The following is a 20,836-nucleotide window of genomic DNA, read 5'->3' as shown; positions in this document are numbered from 1 at the left end:
GATAGAACAACTAAACAGAAGATCAGGAAGAGAATAGAGGGCTTGAACAATGCTATTGGCCAATTAGTAAACGACCTCTGTAGAACACTCCACGCAACAACAGCAGAATACACATTCTTAAGTAGTTATGGAACATTTTCCAGGATAGACCACATATTAGGTCACAAATGCAATCTTAATACATTTTAAAATATTGAAATCATACGAAATATCTTTTCAGACCAAAGTGGAATAAACCTAGAAATCAAAAATAGAAGGAAAACTAGAAAATGTCCAAGTATGTAGAAGTTAACATAAAATTAAGTAGTTGATCAAAGAAGAAGTCACACAAGGGAAACTAGGAAATATCTTAAGACAAACAAAAATGAAAATACAGCATACCAGAATGTATGAGATGCAGCAAAGGCATTGCTCACGGGGAAATTTATAGCTTTAAAATGCCTACATTAAAAAAGATGAAAGATCACATACCAATAATGTAAGTTTACCCCTAAAGAAACTAGAACAGGAAGAACAAACCTAAACCTTTAGTTAGAAGGAAGGAAATAATAAAGTTTAGATTGGAGGTGAATGAAATAGGGAATAGAAAAATAATAGCGAGAATCACCACAATGAAAAGGTGTGTGTGTGTGTGTGAGAGAGAGCGAGAGAGAGTGAGGGAGGGCGGAAAGAAGGGGGAGAGAGAGAGATCAATAAAATCAACAAAGCCCTAGCCAAACAGCCAAACCAATAAAAAAGAGAGAGGACAGAAATAACTTAAATCAGGGATGATTACTACCAATGAGGATATTACTACCAATGGTAAATGAGGATGGGTTCTCTTTTGGGATGATGAAAATAATCTTGAAATAGTGATGAAAGTTACACAATATTGTCTATATACTTAATGTCAAAGAATTGTCCACTTAAAATGGTTTTCATGTTCATGAAAAATTTACCCCATTTAAAAGTGAATAAATTTTACATATATCTTTAGGTACATACATATGACTGTATCTGTGAGAAATCTTTAGAGGTAGGAATTGCTGGTTTAAAGATTACTTGTATTTCTAATTCTACATAATCAAGTTGCTCTATAAAGACATCATACCAATTATTATTCCTCAAACAACAAAGTAGTTTTCCCACACCTTTTTGACAGTCGTCAGACTTTGTCTTTACCAAATTGATAGGTAAAATATAGAATATCGTCCTACTTCCCATTTACTTCTTTTTTTTTAAATTTTTTTAATAATTAAAAAAAATACAAGAAACAAACATTCCCAACACATATACTCAGCAATTCACAATATCATCACATAGTCGCATACTCATCATCATGATCATTTCCCAGAACATTAGCATCAATTCAGAAAAAGAAATAAAAAGACAACAGAAAAATATAACAAACAGAAAAAAAAATATTCCAGGCCATACCCCTTACTGATCCCTTTCATTGATCACTAGCATTTCAAACTAAATCTATTTTAACATTTGTTCCCCCTATTATTTATTTTTATTCCATATGTTTCTCTCATTTGTTGACAAGGTAGATAAAAGGAGTGTCAGACACAAGGTTTTCACAATCACACAGTCACATTGTGACAGCTTTATCATTATACAATCATCATCAAGAGACATGGCTACTGGAACACAACTCTACATTTTCAGGGAGTTCCCTCCAGCCTCTCCATTACATCTTGGATAACAAGGTGATATCTACTTAATGCATAAGAATAACCTCCAGGATAACCTCTGGACTCTGTTTGGAATCTCTCAGCCATTGACACTTTGTCTCATTTCATTCTTCCCCCTTTTGGTTGAGAAGGTTTTCTCAATCCCTTGATGCTGGGTCTCAGATCATTCTAGAGTTTTTCTCAATCCCTTGGTGCTGAATCTCAGCTCATTCTGGGATTTCTGTCCCACACTGCCAGGAAGATCCACACCCCTGGTAGTCATGTCCCACGTAGACAGGGGGAGGGTGGTGAGTCTGCTTGCTGTGTTGGCTGGAGAAAGAGGCCACGTGAGCAACAAAAGAGGTTCTCTTGGGGGTGTCTCTTAGGCTTAATTTTAAGTAGGCTTGACCTATCCCCTGTGGGGTTAAGTTTCATATGAACAAACCCCAAAACTGGGGGCTCAGCCTATAGCTTTGGTTGTCCACACTGCTTGTGAGAATATCAAGAATTCAACTTGGGGAAGTTGAGTTTTCCCCCGTTCTCACCATTCCCCAAAGGGGACTTTGCAAATACTTTTCCACTCACTGATCAAATCACTCTGGGATTCATCAGGGCATCACCTGGACAAACCAACAAAATCTCATGTCCTATACAAAGTTCCATGTACTTAAGGTGTTCAGTCAACTATCTACATAAGTTATATTAGGAGATGCACTAGTCAAAATATAGATTTGTACTAAATAAACATTTTTTGCTTTAGTCTCACACATTAGTTGAAGTTTTAAAATATTAAGTATCATCTATTTTCAGCACACTGCAGTAATGACATTCTTTTGTTCTTCCTCATGCAAAAACATTTTTTAAATTGTACATTTAGTCACTGTCATTATACACTCTAGGCATTCCTAGATTACACCATCTCAGTCTTTATCATCTATCTTTCTTTGTGATTTCATTTATGCCCCAGCCCTCCTCCCTCTATCGTTCTCATATACAACTTCATTCAGTGTTTTAACATAACAGTTAGGTAATATTGTGCTGTCCGTTTCTGAGTTTTTATATTCAGTCCTGTTGCACAATCTGTATCCCTTCAGCTCCAATTACCCAATATCTTACCCTATTTCTATCTCCTGATGGTCTCTGCTAACAAGGAAATATTCCAAGTTTATTCACTTATGTCAGTTCATATCATTGAGACCATACAGTATTTGTCCTTTTGTTTCTAGCTAATCACACTCAGCATAATGTCCTTAAGGTCCATTCATGTTGTTACATACTTCATAACTTTATTCTGTCTTACAGCTGCATAATATTCCATCTTATGTAAATGTCACAGTTTGTTTAGCCAACTATCTGTTGATGGACATTTTGGCTGTTTCCATCTCTTGGTAATTGTTAATAATGCTGCTATAAACATTGGTGTGTAACTGTCCATTTGTGTCCTTGGCCTTGTGTCCTTTGAGTAGAGATAGCATATGGATGGGTCCTGTTTTTTAATCCATTCTGCCAGACTATGTCTTTTGATTGGAGAGTTTAATCCATTAACATTCATTGTTATTACTGCATGGGTAGTACTTCTACTATTTTGCCTTCTGGATTTTATATATCATATCTAATTTTCCTTCTTTTTACCTTTACTCATAATCTTCCTCTCTACACTCTTCTCCACACCTCTCTCTTCTGTCTTCGTATCTGTCTCTAGTGTTCCCTTTAGTATTTCTTGCAGAGCTGGTCTCTTGGTCACAAATTCTCTCAGTGATTTTTTGTCTGAAAATGTTTTAATTTCTCCCTCATTTTTGAAGGACAGTTTTGCTGGATATAGAATTCTTGGTTGGCAGTTTTTCTCTTTTAATAATTTAAATATATTATCCCACTGTCTTCTCGCCTCCATGGTTTCTGCTGAGAGATCTGTGCATAGTCTTATTGGGCTTCCCTTGTATGTGATGTATTGCTTTTCTCTTGCTGCTTTCAAGAACCTCTCTTTCTCTTTGACCTCTGACATTCTGATTATTAAATGTCTTGGAGTATGTCTATTTGAATCTATTCTCTTTGGGGTACACTGCACGTCTTGGATCTGTAATTTTAAGTCTTTCATAAGAGTTGGGAAATTTTCAGTGATAATTTCCTCCATTAGTTTTTCTCCTCCTTTTCCCTTCTCTTCTCCTTCTGGGACACCCACAGCACATATATTTGTGTGCTTCATATTGTCTTTCAATTCCCTGAGTCCCTGTTCATATTTTTCCATTTTTTTCCCTATTTTTTCTTTTTCTTGTCGGATTTCAGATGTTCCGTCCTCTAGTTCAGAAATCCTATGTTCTGTCTCTCGAAATCTACCATTGTAGGTTTCCATTGTTTTTTTTTTCATCTCTTCTACTGTCTTTCATTCCCATAAGTTCTGCGATTTGTTTTTTTCAGACTTTCAGTTTCTTCTTTTTGTTCTTTCCTTGCCTTCTTTATATCCTCCCTTAATTCATTGATTTGATTTTTCATGAGGTTTTCCATGTCTGTTCGTACATTCTGAATTAATTGTTTCAGCTCCTGTATGTCATTTGAATTATTGGTTTGTTCCTTTGACTGGGCCATATCTTCAATTTTCCTGGTGTGATTTGTTATTTTTTGCTGGCGTCTAGGCATTTAATTACCGTAATTAGTTTATTCTGGAGATTGCTTTCACTTCTTTTATCTAGGGTTTTCTTGCTGGATGAATTTGTTGTCTATCTGTTCTTTGACATTCCGTTCAGCTTTACCTGGACCTTTTGCTTAAGTTTTGTTTAACAGAGGAGAATTTTTCAGTTCTTGTTTTCTTGTTTCTTGCCCTGGTTGTGTGGTGCCCTTCCCCCACACACACTTAGGAGGGTCTACTAAGATTTTATGGACCCCGGCCAGATTTTCCCAGACCTAACTGGCCTCCTGTCAGGAGGAAAGAGTCACCTGCATCAATTTTCCCTGAGGGTGAGACCCAGCAGGTTGAAAGACTTTCCTGTGAAGTCTCTGAACTCTATTTTTCTTATCCTGCCCAGTATGTGGTGCTTGTCTGACTGCAGGTCCCACCAGCATAAGATGATGCGGTACCTTTAACTTTGGCAGACTCTCCCTGCTGGGGCATGGTGGAGACAGAGGAGAGGTTGTAGGCTGGTTTTAATGGCTTCAAATTACCAAGCCCTGGTGTCTGAATTCCTTGATGGAGGGATTCCACCTGGGTGGGGCTTTACCCCTCCCCTGGGGAAGGCACAAGCTCCAGATAAGCCCCCAAAAGAGCTCACTTCTGCCTATGCCTGGAGCAGTTGCAGCCTGACAATTCCTGCTGCTGTATCCAGAGGCAGTCAAGCCTTTGTAGATACACAGCCACAAAAACCTCTGTTTCCTTCTTTTTTTCCCCCCTTTTTCTGTCAGTCCTGTCCCCTTGGCGCCTGGGCAAAAATGAGCAACCTCCACTTTGATCAGGTTCACCTAAGCTGGGGGCGTATTTTTAGTATTCAGAATTTGTTCATTAGTTCCACAATTGGCGTTTGATTGTACCCTGTCCCTACTGCTGGTAAAGTCCTTTCCTTTCCCCTCTGGGAAGCGGCCTGTGGGGGAGGGGCGCTGGCCGCCACAGCTTTGGAAACTCGCAGTTCTGGGAGGTGCTCGCAGCCGGTCCAGCTGGTCCAGACTGGAGTACACTGTGTGTCCAGTCACTATCATGGCCCCGGGAGCCGTTCTGTACTGTTTCTGGTTATTTAGTAGTTGTTCTGGAGGACGAACTAAAATGCGCACATCTTGACCCGGAAGTCCAACAGAGAGTTTTTCTACTTTTTTTTTTTTTTAACAGCTTTATTGAAATATAATTCAGATATCATGCAGTTCACCCACTTAAAGTGTACAGGTCTTTGACTTTAAGTATATTCATGGAATTGTGCATTTTCAGTGTTTTAGAACATTTTCATTACTCCAGAAAGAAATCCCAATGCCCCTTACCTGTCACCTTACTCTCACCTCACTCCCCCTTCCAGGCCCTGGAAACCACTAATAGTTTTTTCCTCTATAAATTTACCTATTCTGGGTATTTTATGTATATTGAATATGACAGTGCTTTTTCTTTTAAATAAAGTAAATGCATGCTTTCTGCATTTCTGTGAAAGGTCTATTCATATCTTCTGCCCAGTTTTTTTAATTGGTTTTGGGAGTGTTAAAAGAAGTATTGTTAACTAAACTTGGTCCTCTCTTTCCCAGAACCCTTCATCGGTGGCCATGTGCCCCTGGGCTGGGTGTTTACAATGAAGAAGAAATTTCCATGATGTGATGAGTATTTGTTTTATTTTGTTTTTTCCCCTTGTATCGATTTATTAACTTTAAAGGAGAGATTTGTAATAAATGACTTGGGGTTTTATTTCCCCTTCCTTTAAGACTGTAATAGAAAGTTGACTAGTAAGAAAACTCCTTTGTCACATTACATTTTGGCTTTAGTTTGGAAAAATAGTTACTTTTTAGTAGTACTATTCATAACTGTGAAGTATAATGTGAGCCTCACATCCGTTTTAAAATTTTCTAGTAACCACCTTTACAAAATTAAAGGTTATAAGTGAAATTACTTTTAGTAATATATATTTTAGCCCAGTATATTCAAAATATTATCAATAATAATATTTTGATACAGCAGGTAATCAATATAAAAATGGAGGTAGTTTTTATTCTAATTTTTTCATACTAAGTTTTCAAAGTTCGGTATATATTCTAGACTTACAACCTGTATCAATTCAGACTAGCGTCATTTCAAGGATCAATATCCCTATGTGGGTATTAGTTATCCTGTTGCTGAAAATAGCTCTCATTCTTTGAAAATATTAATTTATTCTTTTGAAACTCACATTTGCCCCACCCCCCCTTTTTTTTATTATATAGTATTTATATAGAGAAAGCAAAGAAATAAAAAAGCAATAGTTTTCAAAGCACTCTTCAACAACTGGTTACAGAACAGATCCCAGAGTTTGTCATGGGCTACCATATGATACTCTCCTATTTTTCCTTCTAGCTGCTCCAGAATATATGAGGCTAGAGGGCTTCAATATTTTTTTTTATCATCACAGTCGACTATTTTTCCTTCTTTTTTTTTTTTGAAAAATAACATATATACAAAAAAGCTATAAATTTCAAAGCACAGCACCACGATTAGTTGTAGAACATATTTCTGAGTTTGACATGGGTTATAATTACAGAATTTAGGTATTTACTTCTAGCTGTTCTAAAATACTGGACACTAAAAGAGATATCAATTTTATGATTGAGGATTCATATTCATTTGTTGAATTTTATCTTCTCTGTATAACTCCACCATCACCTCTGATCTTTCAGTCACTCTCTGTAGGGGGGTTTGGGCTATAGCCATTCTAAATTTTTGATATTGGAAGGGTCTGTCACTAATATGGGGTAGGGAGATGGAATTATCTGTTGTTCTGGAGAGGCTGGGCTAGGTTTCAGAGTTTATCTGGACCAGGGACCCATCTGGAGGTTGTAGGTTTCTGGAAAGTTACTCTAGTGCATGGAACCCTTGTGGAATCTTATATATTGCCCTAGGTGTGCTTTAGGATGGGCTGAAATGATCCTGGTTGGGGGTTGGCAGGTTATGATCCGTAGCAAGGTCTAACTGAAGCTCATGTAAGAGCAACCTCCAGAGTAGCCTCTTGACTCTATTTGAGCTCTCTGTATCACTGATACTTTATTAATTACATTTTTCTCCCTTTTGGTCAGGATGTTATTGTTTATCCCACTGTGCTAGGTCTGGATTCATCCCTGAGAGTCATCTCCCATGTCACCAAGGAGACTTTCACCCCTGGATGTCATGTCCCACGTAGGGACGAGGGCAATGATTTCACTTGCAGAGTTGGGTTTAGAGAGACTGAGGCCACATCTGAGCAACAAGAGGTCCTCTAGAAGTAACTCTTAGCCATGCCTATGGGTAGTCTAAACTTCTCCACCACCTACATAAGCTTCATAAGAGTAAGCCTAATGATCGAGAGCATGGTCTACTTATTTGGGTGTCCCTAAAGTTTGACACTGTATCAATGGATTCCCTGATGGTGAGGTTTAATAGTTCCATATTCTTTCTCCCATCCCTCAGGGAACTTTGCCAATACTTGTTGATTATCTGCTTAATGTACTCCAGGATGTATCTATGCATTTAAATAATCTATACAGGATTAAAGGACCTCTTTCTTATTCTGTGTTCCCTATGTTACAGTTGTGCAAATGAGCTATACAGATAAATTGAATTAGATTATGCATTACAGAAAATTTCAGATCCAGACCAAATAAACCTTTCTTCCATTGGTCTCCAAGAGTATGTGTGGTTCTAAAATATAGATACTGTCTTCCTTACCCCTGTGTTCTGAATTACTTTAACCCCAACTTATTCAGCTTCATTCTTATCTCTAAATATCAGGTTATGTATAAAAACAGCTTCAAAATCCAGAAATAATCACCACTCTGGAATAACTGTGTCTGCTCTAAAAGCTTACAATGTAGGCCCCTGTTTTCTTGTAAGCATTTTCTAAAGGTAACTATACCATTGTTTTTTTGTTTCTCACTTATTTTGTCTCAACAAATATCCCACATGTTCATTCACATCGTTGCATGCCTCACGACTTTGTTCCTTTTTGTAGCAGCGCAACCTTTGTTGTAAGTATACACCATCATTCGCCAGTCTACTTCTCCATCAGTGCATCCTTCTGCCACCTGCATTCATCGGGCATCATGCAGAGGGCCCAAAGTCCATAGTCCATCAGTATTCTCAATTTTAGATAATTTCATTGTTCCCAAGAGAAAGAAAACCAATAAACACACCCTTGCCAAATAGGAAATCTAAACCTCCTCTTAACTTTTGTCCCTGGCACCATTATTTACCTCTTTTATTGCTGTGGTAGTGCTGATGGTTTCCTTTTGAACATACCTCATAGCGTGCAATAGCAGTTTTTCCCCTGTACCCTGGACTTAAACACTCTTTGTACAAGAATTATATCTTTGAAGTAATTCTTGCAAGAAGGAATTCATTATTTCTAGTGTTATCAGTAGACATGTAGGTCTATACTTTCAATCTTCTTCATCTTCAATATGGTAATATTACTTATAGACCCACCAGAGAACCACCTTCACTCCTATCCTTTCCCTTCCATTGGAGTTCAAACCTCATTACCTAACGGTTCACCCATCTCTAGCTTCTATGTATCTCTACGTCCCCTATATTCTGTATTATAAGCCTCTGATTATATCTTTATGCTGCTCATAAAAGTGAAATCATACAGTATCTGTCCTTTTGTATCTGGCCATTTTCAATAAGCATTATGTCCTCAAGGCTCATTCATTGTGTCACGTGCTTAGCATGTTATTTTGTCTTACTACTGCATAATATTCCATCATATGTATATACCACATTTTGTTGATCCACTCCTCTGTTGATGGGCATTTGGTTTATTTCCATCTTTCAGCGATTGTGAATAATGGTGCTAGGAACATAAGTGTGAAAATGTGTGTTTGTGTCGTTGCTTTTAGCTCTTCTGGGTATATACCAGGTAGTGCTATTGCTGGGTCATAGGGCAACTCGATACTTAGTTTCCTAAGGAACCACCAAACAGTTTTCCATAGTGCCTGCACCATTATACATTCCTACCAGCAGTGCATAAGTGTCCCAGTTTTTGCACATCCTCTCCAACATTTATAGTTTCCTCTTTGTTTAATAGCAGCCATTCTTATAGGTGTGGGGTGGTATCATTGTAGTCTTTTTTTCTTTTCTTTTTTTTTTGCATGCACAGGCACTGGGAATCGAACCTGGGTCTCTGGCATGGCAGGCTAGAACTCTGCCACTGAGCCACCATGGCCCACCCTCATTGTAGTCTTGATTTGCATTTCCCTTATAGCCAGTGAAAATGAGCATCTCTTCATATGCTTTTGAGCCATCTGTATGTGCTCTTCAGGAAAATGCCTATTCATATCTTTAGCCCGTTTTATAACTGGGTTGTTCTTTTGTTGTTGAGTGCATGATTTCTTTGTTTATACAGGAAATTAAACCTTTGTTCCATATGTGATTTCTAAATATTTTCTCCCATTAAGTTGGCTGCCTTTTCACCTTTTGGACAAAGTGTTTTTAAGTGCAGAAGCATTTGATTTTGAGGAGTTCCTGTGTATGTATTTTTTTTTATCTACTTTTTCTTTTGTTGCTTGTGCTTTGGGTGTAAAGTTTGGGAGGCTACCTCCTGTTACTTGGTCTTCAAAGTGTTTCCCTACATTTTCTTCTAGAAGCTTTATGGTGCTAGTTCTTATATTTAGGTGTTTGATCCACTTTGAGTTAATTTTTGTGTAGGGTATAAGATAGGGGTCCTCTTTCATTCTCTTAGCTGTTGATATCCAGTTTATCCATGCCCAATTTTGAAAAGACTGTTTTGTCCCAGTTCAGAAGATTTGGGGGTCTTGTCAAAAATCAGTTGACCATAGAGTAGGTGGTCTATTTCTACACTCTCAATTCAGTTCCATTGGTCAATCCTTCTGTCTTTGTGCCAGTACCATACTGTCTTTGTGCCAATACCATGCTTCTCTTTTAGGATGCTTTTAGCTATTCAGGGTCTCTTTCCCTTCCACATGAATTTAGTAGTTAGCTTTTCCAAATCTTCAAATTAGGTTGTTGGAATTTTTGTTGGTACTGTGTTGAATCTGTAGATCAGTTTGGGGAGGATTGACATCTAAACTATATTTAGCCTCCCTGTTCATGAACAAGGAATGTCTTTCCACCTATTTAGATCTCGTTTGATTTCGTTTAGCAATGTTACATAATTTTCTGTGTACAAGTCCTTCACATCCCTAGTTAAGTTCATTCCTAAGTATTTGATTCTTCAGTTGCTATTTTGAATGGAATTTTTTCCTTCACTGAGTCCTCAGCTAGGCTATTGCTTGTGAATAGAAATGTTACTGATTTTTGCACATTAATTTTATATCCTACCACCTTGCTGAATCTGTTTATTAGCTCAAGTAACTTTGCTATAGATTTCTCAGGATCTTCTAAGTAAAGTATATCATCTGCAAATAATGAGAGTTTTACTTCTTCCTTTCCAATTTGGATGCCTTTTATTTCTTTGTCCTGCCTGATTGCTCTAGCTAGAACTTCTAGCACAATGTTGAATAATAGTGGTGACAGTGGCCATCCTTGTCTTGCACCTAATCTTAGGGTGAAAGTTTTCAGTCTCTCTCCATTGAGTACGATGCTGGCTATCGGTTTTTCGTATATTCCCTTTTTCATATTGAGGTAGTTACCTTTGAATTCCTATCTATTGGAGTGTTTTTATCAGAAAAGGATGCTGAATTTTGTTGAATGCTTTTTCAGCATCAATTGAAATGATGATGTGATTTTTTCCCTTTCTATTTGTTAATGTGCTGTATTACATTAATTGATTTTCTTGTGTTGAAGCATCCTTGCATTCCTGGTATAAACCCCACTTGGTCATGGTGTATAATTCTTTTAATGTGCTGTTGGATTCGATTTGCTAATATTTTATTGAGAATTTTACATCTGTGTTCATTAGGGAGATTGGCCTGTAGTTTTCCTTTCTTTTAACATGTTTACCCATTAAAAAATGATGTTAGCTTCATAAAATGAGTTAGAGTTCCTTTTCCTCAATTTTTTGGAATAGTTTGAGTAGGGTTGGTGTTAGTTCTTCCTGGAATGTTTGTGAAGCCATCTGGCCCTGGGCTTTTCTTTGTAGGAAGATTTTTGAGGACTGATTAAATCTCTTTACTTGTGATTGGTTTGTTGAGATCTTCTATTTCTTCCTGTGTCAGTGTAGCTTGTTTGTGTGTCACCAGAAATTTGTCCATTTCATCTAAGTTGTCTAGTTTGTTAGCATATAGTTGTTCATAGTATCCTTTTATGATGTCTTTTATTTCTTCAGGGTCTATGGTAATGCACCCCTTCTCATTTCTGATTTTATTTGCATCCTCTCTTTTTTTCTTTGTCAGTCTTGCTAGTAGCCCATCAATTTTATTGATTCTTTCTATTGTTCTTTTTTTCTCCCATTCATTTATCTCTGCTTTAATCTTTGTTATTTCTCGTCTCCTGTTTGCTTTGGGGTTAGTTTGCTGTTCTTTCTCAAGTTCCTCCAGGTGTGCTGTTAGGTTTTTTGCTCTTTCTTGTTTTTTAATATCATTATTTAGGGCAGTAAGTTTCCCTCTCAGCACATCCTTTGCCACATCACAGAAGTTCTGATACGTTGTATTCTCGTTTTCATTCATCTCCACATAGCTACTGATTTCTCCAGCAATTTCTTCTTTGACCCACTGGTTGTGTAAGAGTGTGTTTAGTCTCCATATATTTGTGAATGTTCTCATTTTTTGCTTATTGAGATCCAGCCTCATCCCATTGTGATCAGAGAAAATGCTTTGAATAATTTCGGTGTTTTTAAATATATAAAGACCTGTTTTTTTGCCCCAGCACCATGAGCACTAGAGAAGAATGTATATCCACGTGCTTTGGAATGCAGTAACCTATATATGTCTGTTAGGTCTAATTCATTTATCAAGTTATTTAACTTCTCTATTTCCTTGTTGATCTTCTGTCTGGTTGTTCTATCTATAGAGGAGATGGGTGTATTGAAATCCCCTACTATTACTGTTAAAACGTCTGTCGCTCCCTTCAGTTTTGCCAATATCTGACTCTTGTACTTTGGAGCTCCTTGATTGGGAGCATAAAGATTTATGATTCTTACATCTTCTTGGTGAATTGACCCTTTAATTAGTATCTAGTATCCTTCTTTGTCTGGTGAATTGACCCTTTAATTAGTATCTAGTATCCTTCTTTGTCTCTTATGATATCTTCACATTTGACGTCTATTTTGTCTGATATAGCTACTCCTGCTTTCTTTGGTTACAACTTGCCTGGAAAATCTTTTTCCATCCTTTCACTGTCAATCTATTTGTATCCTTGTGTCTAAGATCAGTCTCTTGTAAGCATATAGCTGGGTTAATGTTTCTTAATCCATTCTGCCAGTCTGTAACTTTTAATTGGTAAGTTTATTAGCATTCAGAGTTATTACAGAAAAGGCATTTCTTGAACTCACCATCTTATCTTTTTTATTTTATTTGTCAGATCTATATATTCTTTTCCCCTCTTTCTCTTTGTATTCTTTAAATTACCTTTAGTGGTACTCTTCAATTCTGTGCCCTCCTCCAGACCTCCCTCTCCTGTCTTTTTTTTTTTTCTGTCAGCAGAACTCCTTTTAGTATTTCTTGTAGACCCAGTCTCTTGTTGACAAATTCTTTCAGAACTTCTTTGTGAAAACTTTAATCTCTCCCTCAGTTTTGAAGGACAGTTTGGCTAGGTACAGAATTCTTGGCTGGAAGTCTTTCTCTTTCAAGGTCTTGAATATATCATACCACTCCCTTCTCACCCCGAGGGTGCTAGCTGAGTAGTCTGAACTCAGTCTTATTTGATTTCCCTTGTATGTAGTAGATCATTTTTCTCTTGCTGCTTTTAGGATTTTTTGCTTCTCTTCAACATTTGACAGATTAGTATGTTCCTTGGGGAAGGCCTATTTGAATTTATTCTGTTTGGAATTCTTTGGGCTTCTTTGTATTATATATTTATGTCCTTTATGAGGGTTGGGAAGTTTTCCCCCATTATATCCTCAACTATTCTTCCTAGCCCTTTACTCCTCTCTTCTTCTTCTGGGACACTAAAGATTCTTATGTTTGCGCGCTTTGTTTTGTCTAACATTTCCCTGAGTTCCAATTCAGTTTTTCCATCTTTTTTGCCATTTGCTGTTTTGAATTATCCTTTCTTCTGTATCAGTTATTCTTTCTTCTGTCTCTTCAAATCTGGTGTTGTGTGCATCTAATATGTTTTTTATTTGGTCAACAGGGTCCTTAATCTCTGTGATATCTGCCATTTTTCTGTTTATTCTTTCAAATTCCTGTTTATGTTCTTCTCATGATCTTCTTTATGTCATTTGCTCTCCCACTTATTTTATTAAGTAGAGTTGTATGAATGTCTTTGATTAGTTGTTCTAACATCTGTGTCTCCTCTGGTGTTTTAATTTGGTCATTAGGCAGGGCTTTATCTGGTCTGCATTGTGATATGCTTAGTGATCTTCTGTTGTCTTCATGGCAAGTAAATAACTTGATTGGTTTACTTTGGGAGTTGATTTCTTTAGGTAGTCTAAGGCCTTGTGTTTGCAGGTTGGTTGTACAACTGGGAGCAGGGTACAGGTTGGGACACTTAGTGTGGTGATTTGTTTCAGGGCAGGTATAGGTGCAGATTGGGATTGTTACGCTGATGCTTATGAATGTGGGTACACAGCGGCCCGGGAGGATGTAGCTATGCTGGTGCACCAGTCTGGCAGGCATAACCCTGGTATACGCTGGTCTAAGGCACAGAGCCCTTTGTGCACATGTGTAGAGCTGTGGCAACTGCTCAGGTGCCTCCTATCCCTACTCTGATTATTCCGCTGAGCAGGGCTAGTCTCAAGCTACTCTATTTGGCCATCTTCCCCGCCCCACCCTCTTTTTAAATATATCATAAGGTATAGTCATCAGACATATGTTCTTGAATTCAGCTCTAAACAAGTTAATATTATTCTTTATTGTATAAATAAGGATAAATAATTTAGTATTCATAAAGTTAATGTAGTACAGTAGTAGTTTAAATGGATCCATTTTGGGAAATGTGATCTATTCATCTAGTGGAATTAAATGCTGACATCCCCAAACAGGTGAGGTACCTTCTGTGGGGCTTGTTCTTCTACAGACATTATCTTCCATGATCTATTTAATGTTTACAAATGTATATCCTTGGTGGGAATTCACACAACTACCCAGGGTAACCCAGTGCTTGCTGAGCAGGAATCTGAACTCAGGTGTCCTTTTGAGTAGATGTTTTCTCTAGTCTCTTTCCATGACAGGCCCTGCCATGACCATACCACTTAGCAAAAACGTATGTCTTTGCATATTTTCACATTACCGGGAAGTATCTTCTTTGGTGGCATTGAAGAATATGCTAAGTTACCCTTTCTGTGACTTTCTGAAAATACATGAAGCTGAGAATTAGCAAATGGGATAACAGGAAGGCAGTGTAAAAGGAAAGCATGGGCTGCAGTGATGTGTTCTTCTCTCATCTTGGCTTGTACTGCCTGATGAGTTGAATGTACCTAAGACTATCTCACACAAAGAAAGGAACCTAGTTTTGATGTGTTCAAAATTAGACTATACTAAAAGTCAGTTTAGGTCTGACACTACAGTTTTAATAGCCAAATATAAATAAGCTTCATCATCATAGGGGTTTGTTAGTATAGTTTCTCTGTGAAAGAGATAAAAACCTATCTGTCTCTTTCTTTCCTGAACCTAATCCCCAGCCCACTCAGAATGTGGGGGCACCAAAAACCATCTCCTCGTACCAGTTTCCTACAGCATCACACAGGTGAGAGGCTGGGGTCACGCACCGCTACTGAGATGACTCCCACCAAAACGGCCCCGCTTCAGGATGTGCCTGCCAGGTAGCTGGGCAATGCAGAGATAACTGGTAGCATAATCCACACATCTCCATTTATCCAGGTGTATCCAGAGACAATGAGGTTGTTTAATGTTTTTGGCTGTGGCTGCAGTTCTGCGGTGAATGTCCTTGCATGCATTTGTTTTGGCTCCAAGTATACATCTAAATGTGGGGTTGTTCTCTCATGAACTGTGTGTCTCTTCAGCTTTATTAGCCCTGGTGAGTGGTGGGGGCTCTCTTCACCTGTGCCTGCCTGCCCCACTCTGTCCTAATTACCACCCCTATGGTATCTTGACCTTCGGGGGACCAGTAACCTCCACCCCACCCCACCCCACCTCTGCATGCTCTTCTTCACAATCTGTTGGCTGTTCCTGGCCCTTGATCTTTCATATAAATTTTTAAATCAGCTTCTAATGTTCCACCAAAAGAGAAAAAAAACTGAGTATTTAGGTTGTGTTTGCATCAGATTTCTTGTTTATTTAGGGAGAATTAACAGTATTACATTTAAGTCTTCTGGGTTAATGTGGAATTTCTCTATCTTTTATGTACTTTGATATGGGCTTTTATAATATTCCCCAAAATTATATACTTTTCTTATTAGATTTATAAGTATTTTCCCATTTTTGTAGCTGTTGTAAGTGTTGCAATTATAAGGTAACATTTTAATAGTTTGTAGCTGGTGTTCTGAAACAGTTGATTTTGTGTATTGATCTTGTTTCCAACAAACTTACTGAACTTTTTAATTAGTTCTAATAGTGTGTCCATAGATTTTCCAGGATTTTCTATTTAGAGAGTTGTATTGTCTTGAACATTGGCAGTTTTGATTCTTTTCTAATCTTCCTTCCTTTCTTTTTCTTTCTTTAGTGCCTGGGTGGGATCTCTGGTGTAGGGTTTCATGGATACAAGCTGCATCCTCTTAGCGCCCCTAATGAGGGTTTGGTAGAACTGGGTAATGGCCCAGTTACAGGAGTTTCCTTGTGTCCCTGGTTTTTATCAGGAATGGGTTAATTATATCAGATATATATATATATTTTTTGTATGGGCAGGCTCTGGGAATCGAACCAAGGTCTCCGGCATGGCAAGCAAGAACTCTGCCACTGAGCCACCAGCACTCTGCCCTGGATACTTTTTTTTTTTATTATTAATTAAAAAAAATTAACAAACAAAACATTAAGATATCATTCCATTCCTACATATACAATCAGTAATTCTTAGTATCATCACATAGTTGCATATTCATCATTTCTAGAACATTTGCATCGATTTAGAAAAAAATAAGTGACAACAGAAAAAGAAATAAAACGATAACAGAAAAAAAAGGATTATACATGCCATACCCCTTACCCCTCGCTTTCATTTACTACTAGCACTTCAAACTAAATTTATTTTTAACATTTGTTCCCCCTATTATTTATTTATTTATTTTTTATTAATTAAAAAAATTAATACAACATTTAGAAATCATTCCATTTTACATATGCAATCAGTAATTCTTAATATCATCACATAGATGTAAGATCATCATTTCTTAGTACATTTGCATCGATTTAGGAAAAGAACTAGCAAAACAACACAAAAAGATATAGAATGATAATATAGAGAAAAAAATAAAAATAATAATAAAAAAATAAAAAATAAATATATATAAAAAAACACAAACAAACAAACAAAAAAAACTATAGCTCAGATGCAGCTTCATTCAGTGTTTTAACAAAATTACATTACAATTAGGTAGTATTGTGCTGTCCATTTCTGAGTTTTTGTATCTAGTCCTGTTGCACAGTCTGTATCCCTTCAGCTCCAATTACCCATTATCTTACCCTGTTTCTAACTCCTGCTGGTCTCTCTTACCAATGACATATTCCAAGATTATTCTCTAATGTCGGTTCACATCAGTGGGACCATACAGTATTTGTCCTTTAGTTTTTGGCTAGACTCACTCAGCATAATGTTCTCTAGGTCCATCCATGTTATTACATGCTTCATAAGTTTATCCTGTCTTAAAGCTACATAATATTCCATCGTATGTATATACCACAGTTTGTTTAGCCATTCTTCTGTTGATGGACATTTTGGCTGTTTCCATCTCTTTGCAATTGTAAATAACACTGCTATAAACATTGGTGTGCAAATGTCCATTTGTGTCTTTGCCCTTAAGTCCTTTGAGTAGATACCTAGCAATGGTATTGCTGGGTCATATGGCAATTCAATATTCAGCTTTTTGAGGAGCCGCCAAACTGCCTTCCACAGTGGTTGCACCATTTGAAATTCCCACCAGCAGTGGATAAGTGTGCCTCTTTCTCCACATCCTCTCCAGCACTTGTCATTTTCTGTCTTGTTGATAATGGCCATTCTGGTGGGTGTGAGATGATGTCTCATTGTGGTTTTGATTTGCATTTCTCTAATGGCCAGGGACATTGAGCATCTCTTCATGTGCCTTTTGGCCATTTGTATTTCCTCTTCTGAGAGGTGTCTGTTCAAGTCTTTTTCCTATTTTGTAATTGGATTGACTGTCTTTTTGTTGTTGAGTTGAACAATCTCTTTATAAATTCTAGATACTAGACCTTTATCTGATATGTCATTTCCATTTGTCTCCCATTGTGTAGGCTGTCTTTCTACTTTCTTGATGAAGTTCTTTGATGCACAAAAGTGTTTAATTTTGAGGAGCTCCCATTTATTTATTTCCTTCTTCAGTGCTCTTGCTTTAGGTTTAAGGTCCATAAAACCACCTCCAATTGTAAGTTTCATAAGATATCTCCCTACATTTTCCTCTAACTGTTTCATGGTCTTAGACCTAAAGTTTAGATCTTTGATCCATTTTGAGTTAACTTTTGTATAGGGTGTGAGATATGGGTCTTCTTTCATTCTTTTGCGTATAGATATCCTGTTCTCTAGGCACCATTTATTGAAGAGACTGTTCTATCCCAGGTGAGTTGGCTTGACTGCCTTATCAAAGATCAAATGTCCATAGATGAGAGGGTCTATATCTGAGCACTCTATTCGATTCCATTGGTCGATATATCTATCTTTATGCCAATACCATGCTGTTTTGACCACTGTGGCTTCATAATATGCCTTAAAGTCAGGCAGCGCGAGACCTCCAGCTTCGTTTTTTTTCCTCAAGATGTTTTTAGCAATTCGGGGCACCCTGCCCTTCCAGATAAATTTGCTTATTGGTTTTTCTATTTCTGAAAAATAAATTGTTGGGATTTTGATTGGTATTGCATTGAATCTGTAAATCAATTTAGGTAGGATTGACATCTTAACAACATTTAGTCTTCCAATCCATGAACACGGTATGCCCTTCCATCTATTTAGGTCTTCTGTGATTTCTTTTAGCAGTTTTTTTGTAGTTTTCTTTATATAGGTTTTTTGTCTCTTTAGTTAAATTTATTCCTAGGTATTTTATTCTTTTAGTTGCAATTGTAAATGGGATTCGTTTCTTGATTTCCCCCTCAGCTTGTTCATTGCTGGTGTATAGAAATGCTACAGATTTTTGAATGTTGATCTTGTAACCTGCTACTTTGCTGTACTCATTTATTAGCTCTAGTAGTTTCGTTGTGGATTTTTCCGGGTTTTCGATGTATAGTATCATATTGTCTGCAAACAGTGATAGTTTTACTTCTTCCTTTCCAATTTTGATGCTTGTATTTCTTTTTCTTGTCTAATTGTTGAATAATAGTGGTGATAATGGACATCCTTGTCTTGTTCCTGATCTTAGGGGGAAAGTTTTCAATTTTTCCCCATTGAGGATGATATTAGCTGTGGGTTTTTCATATATTCCCTCTATCATTTTAAGGAAGTTCCCTTGTATTCCTATCTTTTGAAGTGTTTTCAACAGGAAAGGATGTTGAATCTTGTCAGATGCCTTCTCTGCATCAATTGAGATGATCATGTGATTTTTCTGCTTTGATTTGTTGATGTGGTGTATTACATTAATTGATTTTCTTATGTTGAACCATCCTTGCATACCTGGGATGAATCCTACTTGGTCATGATGTATAATTCTTTTAATGTGTTGTTGGATACGATTTGCTAAATTTTATTGAGGATTTTTGCATCTATATTCATTAGAGAGATTGGTCTGTAGTTTTCTTTTTTTGTAATATCTTTGCCTGGTTTTGGTATGAGGGTGATGTTGGCTTCATAGAATGAATTAGGTAGTTTTCCCTCCACTTCAATTTTTTTGAAGAGTTTGAGGAAAGTCGGTACTAATTCTTTCTGGAATGTTTGATAGAATTCACATGTGAAGCTGTCTGGTCCTGGACGTTTCTTTTTAGGAAGCTTTTGAATGACTAATTCAATTTCTTGTGATTGGTTTGTTGAGGTCATCTATTTCTTCTTGAGTCAAAGTTGGTTGTTCGTGTCTTCCCAGGAACCCATCCATTTCTTCTAAATTGTTGTATTTCTTAGCGTAAAGTTGTTCATAGTATCCTGTTATTACCTCCTTTATTTCTGTGAGGGCAGTAGTTATGTCTCCTCTTCCATTCCTGATCTTATTTATTTGCATCCTCTCTCTTCTTCTTTTTGTCAGTCTTGCTAACGGCCCATCAATCTTATTGATTTTCTCATAGAACCAACTTCTGGTCTTATTGATTTTCTCTATTGTTTTCATGTTTTCAGTTTCATTTATTTCTGCTATAATCGTTGTTATTTCTTTCCTTTTGCTTGCTTTGGGATTGGTTTGCAGTTCTTTCTCAGGTTCTTCCAAGTGGACAGTTAATTCCTGCATTTTTGCCTTTTCTTCTTTTCTGATATAGGCATTTAGGGCAATAAATTTCCCTCTTAGCACTGCCTTTGCTGCGTCCCATAAGTTTTGATATGTTGTGTTTTCATTTTCATTTCGCCTCTATGTATTTACTAATTTCTCTTGCAGTTTCTTTTTTGACCCACTTGTTGTTTAAGAGTGTGTTGTTGAGCCTCCACGTATTTGTGAATTTTCTGGCACTCCGCCTATTATTGATTTCCAACTTCATTCCTTTATGATCCGAGAAAGTATTGTGTATGATTTCAATCTTTTTAAATTTGTTAAGACTTGCTTTGTGACCCAGCATATGGTCTATCTTTGAGAATGATCCATGAGCACTTGAGAAAAAGGTGTATCCTGCTGTTGTGGGACGTAATGTCCTATAAATGTCTGTTAAGTCTAGCTCATTTACAGTAATATTCAGATTCTCTATTTCTTTATTGATCCTCTGTCTAGATGTTCTGTCCATTGATGAGAGTGTTGAATTGAAGTCTCCAACTATTATGGTATGTGTGTCTATTTCCCTTTTCAGTGTTTGCAGTGTATTCCTCACGTATTTTGGGGCATTCTGGTTCGGTGCGTAAATATTTATGGTTGTTATGTCTTGTTGTTTAATTGTTCCTTTTATTAGTATATATTGTCCTTCTTTTTCTCTTTTAATTGTTTTACATTTGAAGTCTAATTTGTTGGATATTAGTATAGCCACTCCTGCTCTTTTCTGCTTGTTATTTGCATGAAATATCTTTTCCCAACCTTTCACTTTCAACCTATGTTTATCTTTGGGTCTAAGATGTGTTTCCTGTAGACAGCATATAGAAGGATCCTGTTTTTTAATCTATTCTGCCAGTCTATGTCTTTTGATTGGGAAATTCAGTCCATTAACATTTAGTGTTATTACTGTTTGGATAATATTTTCCTCTACCATTTTGCCTT

General features: G+C 37.1%; 1 protein-coding gene across 2 annotated transcripts in view; it reads left to right on the top strand.

Annotated features, from left to right (window-relative positions):
• Positions 1 to 20,836, top strand: part of HDLBP (high density lipoprotein binding protein) — a 106,963-nt gene that overhangs the window by 27,029 nt on the left and 59,098 nt on the right. The window contains exon 2 of one of the 2 annotated variants that reach the window (XM_077153340.1): positions 5,868 to 5,940. The exons of the other annotated variant lie outside the window; for it this stretch is intronic. The gene's annotated coding sequence lies outside the window, so the exon portion shown is untranslated. The remainder of the gene's footprint in view (positions 1 to 5,867; positions 5,941 to 20,836) is intronic. 2 annotated transcript variants of the gene reach the window in all.

This window comes from Tamandua tetradactyla, chromosome 3 (assembly GCF_023851605.1).
Source record: "Tamandua tetradactyla isolate mTamTet1 chromosome 3, mTamTet1.pri, whole genome shotgun sequence".
Taxonomy (NCBI): Eukaryota; Metazoa; Chordata; class Mammalia; order Pilosa; family Myrmecophagidae; genus Tamandua; species Tamandua tetradactyla.
The sequence above is the reverse complement of the archived record's forward strand: the minus strand, read 5'-3'. Positions and strand labels throughout refer to the sequence as shown.